Source organism: Pezoporus wallicus, unplaced genomic scaffold (assembly GCF_028554395.1).
Source record: "Pezoporus wallicus isolate ANWC-B61680 ecotype Strahan unplaced genomic scaffold, APGP_CSIRO_Pwel_v1 contig_8047, whole genome shotgun sequence".
NCBI classification, from domain to species: Eukaryota; Metazoa; Chordata; class Aves; order Psittaciformes; family Psittacidae; genus Pezoporus; species Pezoporus wallicus.
This window is the reverse complement of record NW_026639548.1, coordinates 855557-876743: the sequence shown is the minus strand read 5'-3', so window position 1 is coordinate 876743 and position 21187 is coordinate 855557. Positions and strand designations below refer to the sequence as shown.

At 36.9% G+C, this 21187-nt stretch overlaps 1 protein-coding gene across 3 annotated transcripts in view; it reads left to right on the top strand.

The window, feature by feature from the left end:
• ARVCF (ARVCF delta catenin family member) overlaps positions 1–21187 on the top strand; it is a 282834-nt gene that overhangs the window by 5967 nt on the left and 255680 nt on the right. Inside the window, exon 2 of one of the 3 annotated variants that reach the window (XM_057414995.1) lies at positions 14424–14490. The exons of the other annotated variants lie outside the window; for them this stretch is intronic. The gene's annotated coding sequence lies outside the window, so the exon portion shown is untranslated. The remainder of the gene's footprint in view (positions 1–14423; positions 14491–21187) is intronic. 3 annotated transcript variants of the gene reach the window in all.

Below are 21187 nucleotides of genomic sequence, written 5' to 3'. Positions count from 1 at the left end.
ATACATATAACTTGGCAAACATATTTTCTTCAGAAAAGACCGTTAGCAATATCATGGGTTTAAGCATTAAAATAAGAACAAGGAGACTGTGAAGCATTATCTTAAATTCCAGGTAGGATGTGCTGAAGCAAGGATAGACACCTCAACAGCTGAAAAAGTAGCAACTGTCTCACGTAATGAAATGGTTTTTATTTCCCTCAGCCTGTGTGAACAAAGCCAAACCTGAAAAACTGTGGTGCAAGGCTTTTGTTTGTCCTTTTTGCTCTTACCCTTGCATTTTGCAGACAGTCCAGAACAAGCTGTAAAGCTGCTTCTGGTTCTATATGCTGAGGTTCTGGAGGTCTAGATTTTCTGCACTATCTTGGGTTGCATTCATTTTAAATGGAATGTGAGAAAAATAACTAGTTCTAGTGAATCTGATTCTTTTTCCATGTCTGCTTTTCTGCAACCTTTTAAGGAAAGGCAGCTTAATTTGGTAGTATCCAGTCATTTGAAAGGCTGGCAGTCAACCCTCTGGCAGTCCCATTTTCAAGTAGTAGCATTTTTGGTGTGTAAATGGCTAATCATTTAGTAGTAAGTGGACAGCATCTGTTATTCATCATTAGTTTGTACACACTACATCAAACAATATCATTTTAGAATCCTGATGAGGCTCATTGATTACCACTGTGTTGCAGGATAGTTTGACATTTTGTTCTACCAAAGTACATGTCTTTCTTGGAACATCTTGGGGATAAAAAATGTACAAGACACCTGGGAGAATGGGTGGCATTCTAAAATATTTTAATCTCTTTTAGAGATTACTTCAATTTAGTTAATGAAGCTCATATCTAGTCACTACAAAGAACATGACTGAATAGATTCATAGCTGTCATTACTGGGAGCATACCACTACTGAAACAAATGGCCTCTCTCTGGAAATAATGAATGTTAACTAAGCAAGGCACCATTATACGCCTGGAAATGACTGGCTTTACTGATATTTGTCTTTAACTGATTACTATGTCAAATTCTGTGAAAGTGTTTATACCCTCATATTTTCCTATGCAATTATATTTTTGTTGTCTAATCTAGATAAAATCGATGGAAATGTCACTGGTTCAAATAAGAGCCATCTCAAGCTGATTCAGAGAGGTTGGCTGCAATGAACCAAGGGATCAGCTTCATCATATCTTTCAAAATCAGGCCCTCAGAGGAATTAACCTAGAAAAACAAAATCAGCGGGTACTTCTGTATGTATCTAAAACTGCATTTTCTCATGAGTAGACTTTTTTGTACAAGACAGGAAATGTTTATTATCAGTAGTACACTGAGGAAAGAACCTGTGAGCCTGTGTATGTGCAGTTCTGCATCTCTCCAAATACTTCTTTGTGAAGACTCTATGGGTCTGATTTTGCAAGTCTTAATCCTCTGTCATCAGCTGATATTAATTACCATGAGACAAGTTGAGTGATTTTTGAATATAGAACATATTTAGAAAGAGAAGAATTGTAATATTTAGTTGACAGATTTGAGGCTGAGTAGTCCAAGAAAGTAATTTTCATCCAACACTTGCCTAATGGTGGTAACTGCTGATGCAGTATTACAGGGTACTAAGATCCCTTAAGAACACATGGGTAGAATTGTGCTTCTCTGCTTCCCTCTCCAGTTTATATTGCCCTGGGAAGACCTTTCTGTTTCTGAGCTATGTGCAGTATGCTTTATCTCTACAGATCTGATAGACAATTCAGGATCATTGCTCCATAAGGCCCTTGACTGCAGTGTTAAAATTTTCTGTGCATACTTCAGCTGATGTTATTTATAATTATGCTTTTCCTGCATCATTTTGTTTTGGAAGCTGCAAAAAGGTTTCTATGAGCTACTGTGCAGATACATGCCAGTGCACCACTGATCTGTTAGCTTATGGTTTGCAGGTCAGGGAGGAATTGAGATTTTGCTATCTAAGTAATATCATCTCTTTGCTGCTTCAGTGCTTACATGACATCTCAGGTTGGCTGAAGATTAAAAGGATGCTGTCAAGGTATCTTTCACAGTTTCATTTTTATTATTTATTTTGTTTGCTTTGTTATTGCTGTCATAAGCCATTGGAAGCTTGAAGTCTAGTGCCTTGCCAACAGGCCTTTGTCCTCCAGAACAGTTAGTGTTTAGCTGCTTATGGTTTATTTAAGAGTTGTGAAGCATTTACTGTCTTCTGAAATACATTACTGAAGAGTTACAGCTTAAACATTGCAAATGAGAGGGAAGAAGTGAGTAAATCAGTTTGGGGCCAGTCCTAGCATTGTGTCATTATGGTAAACTAAAAGTATTTCTTCTTTTCCTTATTTCTTTCAGAATTTAATAATTTGGGAATATAGAATTAGGCATCAGTGCTTCCTTGCACAGTCATCCATGAGAATGGACTTTCCAGGGGATTGATATCGAGACCTGCATTCTTAGTTGGATTTATCTTGAATTTTTACCACTGCAGTGGTATTGACTGAGGTGCTGAGCAGTAGCTTCATTTGGGGTACTGGCCAGGAAAAGATACCTTTACAGGATCTGGGCTTTATTTCTGCTATCATAAAAGCAAAGATCATGGGGGTTTTGTACTGAAAAATGCTAACTTAACTTGTTGCTGTAAGAAAAGCTTTTCTTGATTGATCGACATTTGTTGCAATGTGAAGTTAGTGAAACTAGAGCTACTGTTTCCAGTAATTTAATTGCCTGTTCATCTGCTCTGGCAGTGTAATTTCTGCCCATAAGTTGGAAGCATATCAGCTCAATTCCTCCATGGGACCTTCTCATTACAGTAAACATTCTCTATTTAATTTACATTATGTAGTGATAAAAGTTTAAGTAACTGCTATTCAGAACAGTGACAGATGCAATCACACAGACTTTTACTGGCTTATTCCTGTGGCTAAGAAACTGTATTGCAATGTTTAATTAATCAACAGTATCTGCATCTACTGGATTCACAGCTTGATGACAGCTGAATGTATATAGTGATACTGGGTAGACTGTTATTTGCAGGTTTTAAATGAAAAAGTAATTATCTTTTTGGCAGTATGCAGAGTAGAAAAGATTGCAGAGGTTCCCCAAAGAAAAGTGAATTGTGGAGTGGCTTCAATGTAGTTCATGAAGTGCGGGCTATCTTGGGGAAGTAGAACCTGTGATGATACTTAAGTTGGGATAGCTACAGTAATTTCAGGCATTTCAGTTAAATGGCTTAGTTAGAAAGGGCAGCCACTTCTGGCTGCAAATAAAAGCAGTGGATAGAGATGGACTGACTTTCCTGGAGGTTGATTCAGTCTATGAGTTTGAATCAAGTGGTTTAACTGGCACTTGGAAGGAGCCTTTCTTCTCTCTCTGCTGAGTAGCAAATACATATAGTATATGGAGACTAGCTTCTAAAATTAAGCATGTATGTCAGGTGCTGAGAGTGAGACAGCATGAGTATTATTCTTGCTATGTATACATGAAAACGTAAGAACTTTTACCTGGTGGGTATTGTAGTTGCTCATTGCTGAGTTGATTTTTTTTTTTTTTTTTCTGTAGACAGCTGTTCATGCCCCTCACCTATGAGGTTAATTGTAAAAGGTTGAAAGGGAAAAAAAAAAAAGAATTCTCGTCATTTTTGTGCAGTTGCCTGAACTTTGAAAGAATTCTCTTGACAGCTGGTTGAGTTTCTTGTGATGTAGCATCACAATTGTTGCTCATAGCAGTCTGGTAGAATCCATAGCTTGCTACTGGAAGAGTTTCTGTTTTGCTGTTCCTGAGAAAGAGAGGGAAGCCTTAAACGAGACTGCATACAGAAAGAAAGGTGGGCATGAGCATGACTTAATGGTGTTACCCTGGGGCTTGTCAAGGAGAATCGCTCTGGTGCCAACAGGAGAATCACAGGAAATACAGGTGTCTCACAAAATTAAAATGGTGTGGGGTGGTTTTTTGGTGTGTATGTTGTGGGGTGGGTTTTGGTTTGTGGTTGTTTTTTTGTTGTTGTTTTTTTGTGTGTGGGGGGGTGTTTTTGTTTTTTTTTTAAGCAGTGCTTCTCTAGAATCTGTATAGAGCACTAATTATTGGTGTAGACACTTTAAACAATATTCTGCTCTTTCCTTTGATATATAATGCTCATATTTTGTTAATCTTCTGTAGTGGGTTAAAATGGCAAAAGCTCAGATTGCTGGAATTAGAAAGTCTTTTCTCTCTTGTGTCTGGATCTGTTTCTCTGTTTTGATAGGCCAGTGACAGTGAGTGTTCTGCTATGCATCTACTCTGAAGTATGTAAAAGAAAAATGCTTAGATACGCTAACATTAGGAGTGTTTCATACAATTGTGCTAATAACATTATACTTTTCAATACTTCATAAACCTTTGGTTTATGGTTAGTATTCTGCTGTTGTACATTGCTGGCAACTTGTGATTTAGAAATGAACTCTATTTAAAAAAGTGAAATAATTTCACATTTCTTCTACAAGTCTTAATCTGATGCAAGGAAACTTCAGTCATGTTAATCAGTAAAATGACAATAACCATCCATAAAACTTTGATTCAGTTCTGCATAGCAGTATCCTAATAATGGTCTCGAGGTATTGAAAGCATAGTTTTATTGTATGCAGTAGCTATAAATTTAAGAGTTTTCCAGTATGTTTAAGACATATATTATTCTGCCTGAATAAATATCACATTTGACTCTATTTTATTAATGTTATGTCAAGTGAAGTCTCAAACATGAATCCTAACTTAAACTGGCAGTGTTCTGCTGCTTTGCACCACAGGCTGGGTCATGCCATTCTGGTATAACTCCTCCATGTATTTTTAGACTGGTTCTTCTTTAATTCAGTGTGACAATACAAGTAGTGAGTTACTGACAGCAGCTAAAGTGAAACCATTATGACTGTAATCAATAACACACCTGCAGAGAATAACAACTACTACCAGGCACATATTTTGTATTGATTCAGAAATTTATGCTGTCTCTACTACACCCAGTCTGCTACTTCCATAATTTATGTAATAAAATTTCTACTTTAGAGAAGCTGTTACTAAGTTAAATACCAAGAAATGATGACATATCAAGATGTAAATTGCATATTGAAGATTTTACTACAAGCAGAAATAGCACTCGCTAAATTCCTGTGGGTTCTGATTCAGGACCAAGGCACTTCCTTACTGCAGGCTGAGAGATAATAGAAGTAAAAAGCCATGTTCCCTCTCCTCAGGCAGTATTTTAGAATGAAGGGTAAGATGTTGTTTTTAATGTGATGTGATTGAATTGTATAATCTGTAAGTTTGAAACATTGCTAGACTTCACCTGTAACAATCACGCTTGTTCCAGTTCGATCCTTAAACTCGAATCTAACTTTCTCTTCATATGGATACATCTCCTTATGAGTACCTTCCAGCCTCAGATATTTTGTGATTCGCTAATCTTTCTGTGCCCCTCTCTAGCAGAAGAGCACATATCCTCTGATTTTCTTTTCCAAGCCTGAAGTCAGTCAAATTGAGGAGAAGGTACAGATTATGACCAAGAATTTGGGAATACCAATGTTGCTTGAAAGTAATACCTAGCTTCCTGGAGATGTGTATTTATTCCCTTACTTGCTAACTCTGCATATGTTTTGTTGATCAGATGACTAGCCATGAGTCCAATGGAAAATTACTATGTATTTATACTGAAGAGAATAAAATCTCTTGGTGGGCTTTAAGCATGATAAGAACATGAACAGTGCATCACAGATAATCTTGGTGTACGAAGCTTCAAATTCAGTTGTTCATGCAGATTCATGCGTACTTTATTAATGCTTGATTTGAATGGCAAATGGAACACTCAAATGTCCAGGTATTGTATGCACTGGCTTCCTAGATATGCAGCCTTCTATTTCTTATTTTTTATATTCAAGTATGCCTACAATTTGTCAATAGGAGTAATCTGAATGTAGTCCAGAGAAATACAAATGACTTCAAACTTGCTATTCTTAAGATTATTTAATAAAATTCTAGCTCTTGGTTAACTTCTAGAGCTCATCTGTTCTGTGTTCTCTCTTCAGTGGCATTGTATGAAAACTGTGTGCTGTAGGAACAATTGCAGTATAAAAGGACTGGTTTGCGCTTCACATGTTCAAGGCTCAGTACCAAGAAGTTTTATCAGGCCTGTTAGTTAAAAAATGCATTTGCAAATCAATTTGAGTCCTTAGACTACCAAACTGAGAAGAGCTTTTAGCATAAATCTTGATTTTTATTTTATTTTTTTTAATGTCAAAATATAAATGTGTATTTGTATACATTTGAAAGACTTGAGGTCGTATAGGAAACACAAGAATTCTGTGGTCTTTTTCTCCATGCTTGTTGAAAACTGCACACAGTTTTCAAGCATTTAGTACATTCCCAAACCTGAGTAAAAGCTCAGAGGTACTTGCAACTGTGAACAACTTCAAAATCAAAGTTTCCATTTATACTATTGTAAACTATGCAATTAAGTGCAATTTCCAGTTGAGATTGTATGGTGCAGAGAATATTGAACATCTACGCTTGCCTCCGGCTGTCTAGTGGACTATATTGCCCACAATTAAACAGATGAGTGCACAACTAAGGGTAGGCATCCTTCCAAACAGTTCTAGCTATATTTAGCAAATTCTTTTCATTTCCCCGTCTGTAGGACGGTAGTGATGTTGGTAACCTGAACATTAGCCAGTAGAGCTGTGAGTTGCCTAAGCCCTGTCCTACAAGATGTTTCACTTTCCCGTATTATTTTGACCTTGTACTGTCTCCCTTTCTTTTTATGCCCCAAGAGAGAAATTAACTTTACTTTCTCCATCTGAATCTAGAAATAAGAAGGCAGTTCTCTGTGCCCCAAAGGAAAAGGAAGAACTTGAAAATTTCAAAAATTAAATTTTTTGAAATTTATGAATGGTAAAACCAAGGCAGGGGGCAATACAGAGAAATCTCCTTTTAGTGGAAGCTAAAGGGATAGATTCTGTAATTTTTCTACCTTGTTTTAAGTATCAATTTCTGAAGTACTACCATGCCTCTTGCTAAAATGCAGTAAGCTTTGTGTGTAGCATCACCTTCAGAAAATACTGAATTCACAGTTTTCTTAATTGATACTTGCATTTTTTTCCCTTCATAAACTTCTGTATTATTCAAGTACGTGTTGATGCTGTAGCTGGCAGGCTTGAAAGATGCAGCCAATTGACAGTATAATTGCATCATTTTCCTAAATAAATTACTAACTTCAACTTAAGAAAACATAAATAACAGCTTAATCTCATACTTGCTATGTGGAGGTGCTGTGTTTCAGAAGGGAGACATTGTGACTGTTAGACTTGGAAATTAACTGGTGTGAGTATTTTCCCCTGCTTTTTTTTTTTTATTGTGAAAGAGAAATATTCCTAACTCTCCTATATCAGAATCCAGAACAAATTTAGCTCTCTCTTCCCTTCCTTCTACTTAAGGAAAATACTGTTTCCTTTTCTTTCAAATACGAAGTTGTATAGATGCCGTAATCTCCATTTGCATTCCTACAGCCAAGTGCCTGGTTTTGGTATTTTAGGGGGAATTATGTCTGAAAGGATATCCTCTAAACTGCCAGCATGCTGCATTATTCCTTAGTCATCACAGAAACCTGAGCTGTAGAGTAAGCAAATGATTCCACATTGGAACTTCCACTGAAGTTTAGCTGTGTGGGCTTTCCTTGGAGTGTGGACAGCTCTGCTGTTGTTCTGCCTTTTAAGAGTCTTCTGCGTATTGTCAGCCTTCCAAGAACTGACCCTGCTGATGGTGGAAAACTTATCCATTCCTCAGTTCATTTAGTCATTTAAGTTTACCCAGTTCATATCAGTTTGGTTACCTCCTTTCAGCCTTTGTTTTGTTGGTCTAAATAATCCAAACTCTTCCTCTGCTCAGAAAATGGGCAATCGATGCCCAGGTAGTTTCACTAGTTCATATTTATGCTGAGTCAGTCTTTCTCCAGTATGCATCTCTAGAACACCACACTGAATTCCAGATGCAGTTCTTCTTTTATCACGTACACTAGTACTGGCAATTCCTTCCTCCTGCTGAAAGTAGTTCACTGTTAGATCTTAGTGTTACGTTGTCTTTTCTCACATACAGGTCTCCTGGTTCTTTACATAGTTGATACTCTTTTTTTCCCTTCTTTCCTGAAGAAATCCAGGGTAGGTCTACCATTTCTAAGCTTGAAAATGTGTACATCTTGCATAAGAAAACTCTTTGGTTCTCAGATATAACATAATACAGTGGGTTTTGTTTTTTTTTCCGTCAGACTTGATGAATAGGCTTGTGTAAAGAACCAGGCACTAGACATGAAACAATATCCTAGATAAATAGCTAATATCCCAACTAACACTCAACTAAAATAACTGTGCTTTAACTGAGAGGGAGTGTACTGCTCTGTCCTTTTATCGGTGCTGTGATATTTCTCTTGTAGTGTGTTCAGTTTTAGAGAGGATTCTTGTATCACTAACCATTTTGGGACACTGTGTCTAGAAAGGGAGAGATTTATGTGAATGGAGAGACTGCACAGGGAATGGTAGAGGATGCTGACATAATAGCCAGGGGACAGGGATGTTGAGGTTGTTTTCTTCATCAGGAGGTGGTCATTAGTTGACCACCTTAGGACTGAGAGAAATAATTGGCAATAGCCATTTTAAGCATAAATGAGATTGTGATGCCTTTTTATTGGATTTATTTTCTCTGCTGCAGACTTATTACCTGTGCAGGAATGAATAAATACTGCTGTATTTTGACAGTGCTGTTTTACTTTATTAAAACTGGCTACTGATCCTGGTGGTGAAAGAACTTCATCGGTGCCAAATGCAGATGTGTCTGTTGGAGTAATGCAGTTGGGAAAAAGAGGCTGTGAGCTAGAAATGTGTGTGTGATTGTACTATGTGGTTTCACCAGTGATGCAGAAAGCAAGGCAAGTGAGAGAAGCCTTTTAGCCCTAGAGAGGCCTAAAAAAAAATAATTTAGTTTGTCATGGTACCACAAAAAAAGGGGAAGACTAGTAAGGGTTAGAGGGAAAAAACACAACTATTTCCTGTGAAAATGAGTTGAAGTCTAGGGGAAAGCAGCTGGGCTCACAAAGGAAAGAGTGATATTTTTTAATTTTATCTTTCTGTTTTCTTTGAGGCAGTAAACGAACATGTTTTAGTTTCCTGAAAGCTTCAACACCAGTAATGCAGGTATCTTTGTTAAAGAACAGAGCTATTGTTTCAGACTCAAACTGTGGAGCTGCAATCTGTAGGAGAAGTCCTTATCTTCAGAGAGTTTCTGACTTTGGTTAAATTCACAAGGATAAGTGATGTAGAGTTCTTGGAAGCTTTAGTGTCTGCATAGTAGCTCAATTAAGAAAACTAGAATTCCACATAGTGTCTGATTTAAATGACCTTTCTACTGTCTGTATTGGTTAGTATGTGTGCAAGGACCCATGAGACTGCTATGCAGAGCATGTAATTATTTTGTTTACATTTTGAGATTGATGAGTGGAATCAATACCAGTTACTTGGCTTTTCATTACTGAAGGCATCTGAAATGTTGACCAATCTTATCTTACTTGTGTCAAACAGATCAGAAAGCCCTTATATATACATCATTTGACCTTCTAGGACATTCTTCAAAGAGCTGGCAGGCTTAGCATGTCACTTTTTTTCTCACTTGAGGAAATGAAATCTAATTAGGAGGATCTTACGTAGGTCAATGTAGATACAGATTAAAGGTGCACACAGTGTGTGGAGAATCCAGAATGAAAATAGCTGTAATGAAGATGGGGGTGGGGAAGGGATGGACAGACACATGACAGCCTCTGAAATAGGCTGACTTATAGGCTGAGTACGAGATTGATAATTGAGTGACATTAGTAGATGCACTGGTTGAAAATACTTACAGCAAGTTGGAGAATTCTAATGGGGGCAAAAAAATCAAGCCTTTTTCTTCTAGAGAATATAAAATGAGAGGAACTATGCACAAATACTATTTCACAGTTTTAGTATTGGTGATCAGCTGCCTGATACTCATTTCTGTCTTCATACAGGTGTAATTCGACTGAATACGCATGAATTACTTAATGTATTTTAAGAGCATAATCATGAACAGAATTGACTTCTGCTTGGGAAACCTTTGACACTTCATTGCCTGTTAACATTGTCCTTCTTGCAGCAAATGTCACTTGAGACTTGTAATAAACAATAAAAAAATATGCTTGTGCATTCTTGTCATTTCACGTGAAATCGAAGGACTATTTTCTGATAGAAATCTCAAGAGCATTGGGTTTATATAGGTTTCTCTCAGTTCCACCTCAGAGTAACTGCTTGCATGTATTTTTCTTTGAGGCAAGGGATGTTAATAGTAGATTCTTTGTGATAAATTATTCTAAGTATCTTTGACACCACAAAATTGAAAGAATCTTACTGGGTATGTACAGTAACAAGACAAAACCCAAATGGTTTAAAATAGGTGCAATATCCAGGAGTAAAAAATGTGTGCCTGTTTTGTGTGTCCTTGTGGAAATTTGGAGCAGTCATTGGAAGATGAAGGAATCCAGCTCTCTGCATTATTGGACCCAGAGGCCATACTGTGTCATTACTAATGCATGCAGGCATGTTCAATAAATTTCATGGTTATACATCTGATTGTCATTTTCAGAGCTCATTGATTTAAGCAGCTCCCACTGATCAAGAGTACTATGACAGGCATCACAGGCTAATATGCTGATAGGTACAAAGTCAAAAAGTGTTATCTCAATCAAAAATGGAAGAAAAAAAATGTGCTATGGGGTGAACTAAACACTGGAGCAGGATGCCCGGAGAGGTTGCAGAGATTTACATTCCTGGAAGATTTAAAAATCTGACTGGAAAAGATCCTGAGCAGCTTGCTCACATTGACCCTGCTTTGAACAGGGGGACTGTACCAGATGGTTTCCAGTGGTGCTTTCCAACCTTAGCCGTTCTGTGAATCTGTGAAAAAAAGATGGTTAATAATTGAGTATTCTTCAACTTATCCTGCTTTCCACAAGAAGAAGCAAAGTTGGAAGGATCCTAATGGTGGAAATGACAGTAAGTCCAGAAAGGAGTTTCAGGGATGCAAGGCAATCTCCTTTTATGTTTCTTATCAGTGAGTATAACCTCCCAGCACGGGCTAGTGAGAGCTGTGGGTCAGGCTGGGATGTGGCTGCAGTTCCAAGGGTACCATTAGCAGCTGCATTTATGAAACTCAGTTTAGTTGTTTGGCTTTGTTTCTTTTTTCTTTAAACCAACCTACTTGTGTTCATGTAAATTAACACTTGAGTTCAAACTTCTGCCTTTAGTGACATAAAGAATTTTAAAAGGCTTATTTAAATTTAAGGGCTTCTGCTGTCACTTTATACAGCTGTCTTCAAAGCATATTGAATATAATCTTTCAATGAGTTTTGGCTTTGCCAGTAGATACATATTTTTCCCATTATCTTGTTTGTTTCTATTTGGTATTTTATACTTTTTGAGTAATATTTGCAATTATTTTCCTACAATACCATGTTAGTAACAGCAGCAGGAAGGCATAGTTAGCTCAGCTGGAACATTTTGGCCTCAAGACTTCTTGTTATTGTGTTCAGAGTAAGAAATAACTGCCTGCTTATCTTTGTTTTATTTTCATACCCTTCTTCCTCTTATCCCCTTTTCTTGTTCTATATTACGATATTGTTTAGACTTAAGACAGATGATAGGAATAGTAGGTACAAGTTGATTGTAACAGATACTGTCTGACATTGGTGTGTCTGTAACTAGGAAGATGAAAACAATGAGCAGTAAATATTTTGGACAAGCTGAAAGATGTTGCTAAAATAATTCATAATTGTCTTGCCTGTTAGACTGGATAAACAAAGAAAATTATTTCCTTTTGTTTATGCGGATTTTTGAAGAGCCTCAGAATTGTTGTCATGATGCATTGAGCTGTATTGCTGCTCAGCGCTCACTGCTTTCTGTTGACGTAATTAATGTTACCCGTAACATTCGTCAGTGCAGTCTTCCTGTTGAGAATGTGGTGCTGTGGCAGAGTCATGAGACTGGAGATGTGTGCTTGGTTTTCACCTCTACAACTGGTTTGCATTAAAGCACCTTGAGGACATATTTGTAATATTAAAATAAAGGTGCTTAGCCTTTGTTTAAAAGTCTTTGTGTTACCTAATGAGCACGTTTTACTCATTTCCTGGGGACAAAACCTGAGCTGTTAAATTTGTGGCAGCAAAACAAAACGATTTTTGAACCAAGTCATCATTTTCAGCATCAATAGAAGGTCATGCCCTTGTCAGCTGACATTGCTTCAACATAAGGTTCCAGTCAGAATTGGCTGCAGTATGCTTAGAGCAGCTCTTTGAGACCTTCACCCTTTACTATGTTTGGAACTGCTAATATGGTAGGTCTTTTGAATATTTATAAGAGACTTGTTAAGATAGCCCTTACTGAAGTTATTCAGAGTATACGCTGATTAGTTGTCAGTGACTGGTCTGGCAGAAAGAAGTTTGTTCAAGCTCATGATAGACCACTGGATTAAGTGTTGCTCTTCCATTATTTCTTCTCTCCTTAGCATTGTGTGTTATGCCCTGATGCTTATTTGGCAAGATCAAAATAGAATTCCACTTACATTACTTTCGTAGTTTTAGTGTTGGCTTGGTTCCTGAGAAATTCAGACCTTCTGGGACCTGGAGTTTGGCAAGTAAACTTTTTAAACAAGGTTATAAACGAAGACTGGAAATCTTGTTCATTTGCCCTGCTGCTTGATTTACCTAGTGCCTTGCTCAGCTGTGTTATACCAGGATGTCCAAAATCACATTACATCCATGCCCCTTGCAGTTTTAAGAGTATGTAATTGCAAAAACTTAGGGGTATGTTTTAATAGCAGGTGATTGTTCTCATCAAGAACTGTATTAGTCTGATCTTTTTACAGTGCATGTCTCATACACTTGAACTTCTCTTCCCATGAGCATCTTCAGATGCTGAATAGCAATTAGTTTTTAATCAAATAGAAATTACCATAATGTCAAACATACTTTTTCAGCTATGTTGTTCAAAAACAGAGGAAGTTGTAACAGTCATAAATGTAAGTTATAACTTCTTTCTGAACTCTCCCTAGGTGCTACAGGCATGTATAGGTAGCAAAGTAGCCATACTGGTAAGTTGACTGACATCTTGATTTACATTGAAAACATAAATTACTACAGCTTACCATTCAGCTTTTGTTTTTCTTAATCAATGAGATTCTTAATAGTGATTTTTTTAATATTCCATAATTTTCTACATTTTTTAAGTTAGAAAATGGCTCATACAGAATTGCTATACTTAATTAAAAACAGTTTTAGATGGGTCAGTTTAGGATTTGTTGCAGTGCTTCAAAATTAAAGCTACTAATGGCATTTTTTAATCTGTAATATTACCCCACTGATGTCTGCTTAATATTGTTTCTGATTGTTACCACTGTTTGCTTTTCTTTCTGGTTAGGGGGAATCGTGTTCATTTTAATTTTCTTGGAAACAAAATGTAGAAGGGGAAGCAAAGGCAAGATTGTGCTTCTGATTCTGGACTGAATTGTTAATAAAAAAGTGAAACTTTTGAAGGAAGTTCTTGCCTGAGGTTGCATTCAACACATTTCTTATGATTCTCCTGTCTCCCTCAGTGCTGCTCCTGGAACACCATGACCCTTATAATGGAAGTTTAGTTTGTCACAAACTGAATTTCCGTGTACGTGCTCTACTTGAGAGTACGTTTCATGTTTGTGATGAGGTTTCTCCTTTGTTCTGCAGTCCTTAAAAGCATTTACTTATCAGAGTTGAAGATAAATAATACATCCTGTTTACTAATTAGATAAGTTTTCATCAAGTGTCATCCTAAAGTCATGGGAATTTTTGTGTTAAAACATAGTGTTGCTTCATAACTTGTAAATTATAAAATGAAACAGAAGATTTACTGTGGAAGGTGAAGGCACACGAGGAGAATATATGATTTCTGTAAGGTGGCCAAATGCTGGCGACTGGTTTACAGGAATGTGGGGAGGAACCCAAAGTTTTGGGTTTTTTTTTGTTTTGGTTTTTTTTAGATTTCTGATCTAAAAAGCTGTTTTTTCCTGTTGAGTGCACATGCATCTTCTGTGGGTCTGAGTGTTAGTCATTTTTTGCTGCTATTAGTGGGTTCAGGTTGGGCTTTGTGTGTGGGCAGTCTTCATTGAGGACTATAAAAAAAATCTCCAAGACTATACCTTAGTTATTTGTGTTGTTGATCACTTCAATCCCTGCTATTATAGGATACTTTACGTGTCAGTATGACTGTCCTACAAATCCAGTCTGGCCAGCAGTAGAAGTTGTATACAGAGTTGTCCCATTACTCAGGTCAACAAGCTATTAGTCGCATTAGTCATAGAGTTTCCATTCAGTTTGATTTGTCTCTTATGTTTTTCAGGGATATCTATAACTGAGTTGTGCTTTATGAACAAGGAAAGGGACTTAACAACTTGCCTGAAAGAGTGGTAAGAGTTGTCAAAATTTTCTTACATATATTTTTCTTATACATGTTCATGTCTATGAAATCTAGCAGGCAAAATTGTTACTAATTTAATCTCTTTTGCTAGTTACTGTTCCAGACAGTCTCACAATTGTCATTCTTCAGCCAACAATGAAGTGATGAAAGACTAAATTCGTTTTATTGTAATAGTCTTTAGTGGCTTCTCTCAAACAGTAGGACTATTGAACTGAGTATGGCTAAAATATGCAGGAGTATGAAGTAGTCTTGGAATAGCAAACCACCATATAAAACCAAATGTCTGTGTAATCAAAATTTGGAATAATTAACTGCATATAATGTAACTAATAATAAAGCTTCCAGAACTTTATAAATGGACCTTTTCAAAATGTTTTTTTCTGCTGCTGTCCTGCCTTTAGACAAGACATGAACTGGTTTCACACCTTGTAACTATTAGTTTTGTGTTCAACTGTGCCATCAGACTTCATTTGAGATTGCTGCATAGAGGCCTTGAAGAACAATCTGTGGTACATGAGTGTAACACGGGTATAAATTAGTATAAATCTACTTGCGTGTATGGGATGTGTGGCTTCCTGCAGCATATGACCCTTCTGCTAACTTACTGCTTTAAAGTAAAGGGCCCTTGTCAGAACAGTAGCGTTAGCATAGTCAAAGACTAAGCAAATTATTAATTTATATGATTTCTGGTGATTTGGGAAGTCCTCCCTGAGAACTAACCAGACACAAGTTTTCTTACACAGGAAAAGCCATCTATGTTGGGATAAAGGAACATAACTTTTAAAAGCTGGTCTTTTAAATGGCTAAAGCCAGAAGACAGCTGCACTTGCTAAAGGAATAAAATTGACTGAATAGTTCAAACTCTTTAAAGCATTGATTTTTCTAATTTAATTTCTTTTAATGGTCTCCAGTTTTGTTTTGAAAAGTAGAATTTTGGGTGAAAGATGGGAATGCAGTTTACACAGTACAAGGAAAACAGAAAGTTACCACTTCTTAATAAACTAAACAATGTAGAAGAGGGGGGACATTTCTCAGGTTTTTCAATGTAACAGTCATCCTGAGGTGAAGTTTGTCATGTTTAGAGCAAAGGAAAATAACTGTAGGGATGAAAGGAAGCAAAGTAACAGGGACTAGAAGGTATTATCTCTTATAAAACAGCCTCACTACTTGCTCAAAATTAGGAAAAAAGTAGCAGGCAATCAATGAGATGCTGTTTGTGGATACATGAGCAACCTGTTATTATTCTGCAGCATATCTGTGAAAGAATATACAATTCTGAAAATGTTCCTGCTCTTTCTACACTGAAGAAACCAGTAATTGTTCTGTCGTTGCCAAAGATTTTTTTTACAGAGTTAATATCTAAACTGATCTGCTTGTTTCAGTAGTGAGGTGTGCTTTATACTCATTTTAAGTCTATGTCAGCCTTAATCAGGAGTGCCATACATTTTCAGAATGGTGGTGCTTTATATATTTCTTGTCAGCCCTGAAGAATGCTGGTTAGTTCCTTCAAGTGCAGCTCATTGGTTGAGACTGCTCAATTACAGAACAATTTTAGGTTTATTTGATTGCGTATTGGTTTGTGGGTTTTCATAATAAAATAGAATTGCTTTTTTTTTTATTATTTTTGAGATCGGCGTCTTGGTGCAAAATCTGAAAAGTTTGGGCCATTTGGAACTGCTCTTACTCCCACTGAGGTCAGCAGGAGAATTTCTGTGGCTTTCAGTGGGGTAACGTTATACTGTTTGAATGTGAAGACTTTCCTTTCAAAATCCAGTCTTAATAGTGTGCTGTGGCTGAGGTTACATGAAAAGCAAGTAACTGTTGCATTACTTGTTTATGAAAAAATGTATTTCCCAAGTAGAAGAAAGAAGTTTTAACCATTTCTGTTATGCCAGTATATTGATATTTTTTTTTCAGTCCCTCCAACTCTGAAAACCATTGCACCATAAAAACTGGTTATCTAAAATAACTTTGCTTGTATCATCTAGTGTGTTTTATTACACTGTATGCAGGAGTGGGTCTGAACAGAGTGGCTTCTCACGACCCAAGAAGGAGAATTGCAGGGTGTATACTTACAGGAAAATAGTAGACATGGCCTAAATTTTACAATCACAGATATTACTGGTCATCTGAACAGGGAATCCAGACTAGAGAGAAAGCATCTGATTTTGTGAATAGTTCTATTGTTTTCAAAACTCTGTATTTGTTCTCAACTCTTCTAAAAGCTTAATATAATATTATTAGTGGCACTTTCATGGTTGTCATTTAAGAGAAATATTAATAATTGTTTTTGTAGGTGAACATTTCAAAAAGTGAGATCCCATATTCCCTTTGCAATAACTTCCAGTAAGAATTTCTGATTTTTAAATCCCCTTTAAGAAGATGCTATTACAAGTGAATTTGACCTACAAGCTTCTAGTCAGTGGTTGCCCAGATATTATTTGTGAAACATTAAAAAGAAAATTAATACTTAATGGATGTCTCCTGAATTGTGGTTGTGTGATTTAAATGGTCAGTTTTGACTGTAATGTGCAAAACAGAGTTATCTTGATTTGAAACCTGTTCGAGGCTGCCGGTTTCAGAGCCATCCAGAACATGTGGTTTTTATCTGTTGTAAACATTTTTTCCTTGCAATTAATTTTTTTCCCCCTAATTCATTGCTGTTAGATTAATGTCAGCATATTTTGGGTTTCTACTATATTTTCTGGAACACTCAAGAACAATGAATTAATCTTATTTAATTGATGGATTGCTGTACATTAATCAAACTCCTGCTTAAGGTACTTAATTTCTTGCAAGTAAGCTATTTTTTAAAAAAGTCTGTAGTAAATTTTATTATAAAATTAAGCCTTGGTATGCAAGGTTGTCACACCCAGGAAGTGCAAGCTATGACCCAAATACTCAAATTACCCATAGACAGCATTTTGGTTTATAAACATTTGCAGCATAAACAAGTCTGAGCCAAATACTTCTAGAAAGGAAATTCCCTTCCATGTTGTTTATATTAGATGGAGACATTAATTAGTAATTTTTCATTTGTAGCTCATGGAAATCATTTTTATGTGGTTTATCTGACACCAAGTTTTTGCCACTGTCTCTGCATGACATGGTTTATAAACTCAGTCTGATGGCTTGCTCCATGTTGTATGCCTGAGAATTTACCTCTACATGATTACCTTCAGTTAATGATCATAGAAGCCTCCAGAATTGCTGGAGTCCTAATTCTGCCTTCATTATTATCCACAGAATTCTAGTGCCTTTGGTGTTGTCGGATGGATTTAGAAAGGAATTTTGTATTCCTGTGTATAATATGCATGGATTTAATTTCATTTGTCATCACTTCATAATTCCTGAATAAAATACTTACTTTTGTGAAAGCTTGGGGAGTTTGCCTTGTTGCTGCTTACGACCTGACATGGTTTATTGATGAGCATGTGGTCCAGGCAGTTGAAGAGCTGAACTCCTTCTTTTAACTTGCATGAGGCTTGGGTTGCAAGCCAGGTGATGCTGGAAGTTGCTGCCCTGCATGGTTAGGTCTCCTAACCACGGCAACAGTAACACGGGCAAGCCTGGTACTCTGCAGCAATGGCACAGCAGGCTGTGGCTGTTTGTGCAGCTGCCTATGCACCAAGAGAAGATAGGTTGTATTATTGCAAATAATATTTTTATGGCTCGATCAGGTAGGGTTTAATAAATTACAATTCACTTTAGAGATAATCACGACTGCTGGAATACTGATTATCAAAACCAGGCTTTTTTTAGTAGGGTGTAGTTAATTGTTTTCTTCATGCAGTGCATATAACCTGATTATTAGGTCCTTTTGCAAGACAATTTGCTATCTGTACAGCTGTTAAAAGGAGTTGCACATGTTTGCTCACATTTGTATTGAAAACAAACATGTAACTTAGGATCCTTAAGATCAAAGGGTGAGAGTTTCCATTCTGGATAAGCATACAATCTAATTCCACTGTGGTTGGTACCTTTGCTGGCATATTCCCTAAGCCATACTGAAATTCCTTAAGCCATACTAAATTTCCCTATGTGGATCCAATTGGGAGATTAAAAGTTTAGGATTTAACCTGTACTTCCAAAGCAATACTCATGGTAGGCATTCTTGGTATTCATGAAGTGTTCTTGGAGACATCTCTGGCAATACTGGAGTAATATTGGCATGGTCTATTAAAGCTACAGTGAATAAAACTTTAAGACCCAGTCTCTTGATTTACATTTCTCACAGCAACATCTAATGGAATCAGCAAGGCATAAATGTTAGGCAACTTTTCTCCTTTTATTTGGATCCATTAAAGCCCCTTCCAAGCAGATAAAAGAAAGTTTGATGAAAAGATTTAAACAATATATAAACAATATAGAGCATTATCTTAGAAATATTTTACCATACCTGCTTCTTGGTATGCGCCCCCTAGAAACATATCCTTTTCATTTAACTTTCAATTGCAGAATGGGTACAGATGCAATTGAAAGGCAGCTGTTTTCAACTGCTGCACCATGCCATGGTGACTGTTATTGTTTCTTCAGGTGTTTAAAAGTATGCTTTTAAAAAGATGACATGCAGTTTTGTTTGTCTTTTGCTTCATTCTTGATTTCTTGTAATTCCAGTATTATTCTTGCATTGTAATATTTTAAATTAGGCTTTGGAAAAAGCTTTATGATAAGCGTTGATTAAACATTGCTCTTTTTTCCCATGCTTAAAGCTGTGTATGGTGTATAAATTGGTGCTGTTGCCTTCAATAGGGATGTTCATGGAATGAGTCTTGCAAAACCGAATTGCCAACTTTGAGGTAGAAACTTGTTGACAATTTTCAATAAGAATTTAGCTGGACTGTTTTTCTGTACAGTTTAAAGGGTCTTCATGTTAAAAAACTTATGACTCTATTAAGTTTTGAAACAGGCTTTTAAAACTTCTACGTAGTAATGTCAAGAGTGTCAAACTCTAATAAAACCATTGCCTTTGCCTTTTAGATTTAAAGCTGAATTTTCCCTCCATCTGGAGGGTTTTGCTTGAACAACTGCAGAGGTGTACTGTCCCATGGGAGTTCTGTCAGGGATTGTTTCCCTGAAACAGTGCTGTCAGAAACAGAAGGGAAATATGCCCTGATATGTCTCATAAGCTAAAAGCATCTCTTGTTCCTCCTCTTCTTCCTGACTGGAATTCCAGTAATTGTTGCAGCTTTAGTATCGCCCACATCAGTAGAAGGGGAGACTTTTTCTTGCAACTGCTACTTAGCATTGCCAGGATTGGGATAGGGCATTTTTTGGTTGGGGATATGAGAGCATCTTTATCTCATTAAAATGATCATTAGCATATTATTCCATTGATGTTATTTTCAGCACATTCCTTCTGATTGCATGGTAATTCTTTTGCTTTCCTGAAGTCTTTCTTCTCCTTAAGATAGCTGTAGAGAAGCAGAATTGATCGTTACTTCAGAGCTGCATGACTGAAGATTGAATTCATGATCCTGTAATGGATCGCAGCACTTCTTGTTTTGTGAATTTCTTCTCTTGGCACTGGGCATTTGGAAATATCTGCTGGTATTTTTTTACTTCATACACATATGGGATATTATTTTGCACAGAGATGTAATACTTGATTTGTTCACAAAGATAAGATTTTCAGCATTCTTGGAGGAAGTTTGGATTTGGTTTGGGAGCTGCACGTCACTCTTGGGGTATTTATAGATAGAGGGGGCAGCACAAAGGCTAGATGCTTTCCAATGTGTTAATGTAATAGTATATCTTTCAGGAAGTCTTTTTTGTGGAGCTGAGTTTGGAAATATGTTTGAAAACAGCCTTGTCACACATGTCATCAAGGTCAGAAGGGAGAGAATGCAGATACTTCAACATTTCAACTCGGGTTATGTGAAAGGAGCATAGAATGTTAGTATTTGCTAACTAGTAAACTAGACTTTTCCTGCCTCTTAAAACAGTCCTGCACTAGAGGTGACTCAGTTTCTCCTGTTCTGTGAAAGTTTAGCTCACACTGCTGTTGGGACTTGAATATTGATCTTGCAGGCAGTGTACTTGATAAAACCCACTGCTGATGGATTGTGAATCTCAAGTGTTAAAAGTGGTATCAGATGAAAGCCTGGAGTGCATAGTATGCAAAAATCCCCAAGTGAGGTTTGGAGTGTGGTGTCTGTACTTGGAAATACTCTGCTTGTTGATGTAATGGATAGCAGAGATTAATTCACCCTCTCTTTATACTGTTTATAGACAGTACTGCTTCTTTGACATAGCTGTAGTGCTCTGGAAAGTGCCTCTTCCAACTGTAGTGTCAACTTTGCCATGCTTTGCTACAATCAGCTCTGAACAAATGAGAACAGTTGGTTTCATGTTACAGCAGTTTGGTGGTATGTGGTGAATACCAGCTTGTTCCTTCGAGTCCTGGCTTAGAACACATTTTAATTTCAAATAAACACCAACTGAAAACCACTTATTTTGCTGAGCATTGGACCTTAGTAACACCATCATAATGTGTTTCTGTGTTTAGTAATTTAAGCTTGTTTGCTGTTTTGGGAAACTGCCATGTGTGTTTGTAGCACTCAGTTGTTAATTAAAAAAAATAAACACATCAGACTAATATTAGGGCCCCTGATGTGGAGGTGTGGAGCCTGATCAAAAGCAGACTTTCTATAATAAGTTTTTTGTGCCAGTAACATTGTAGGATA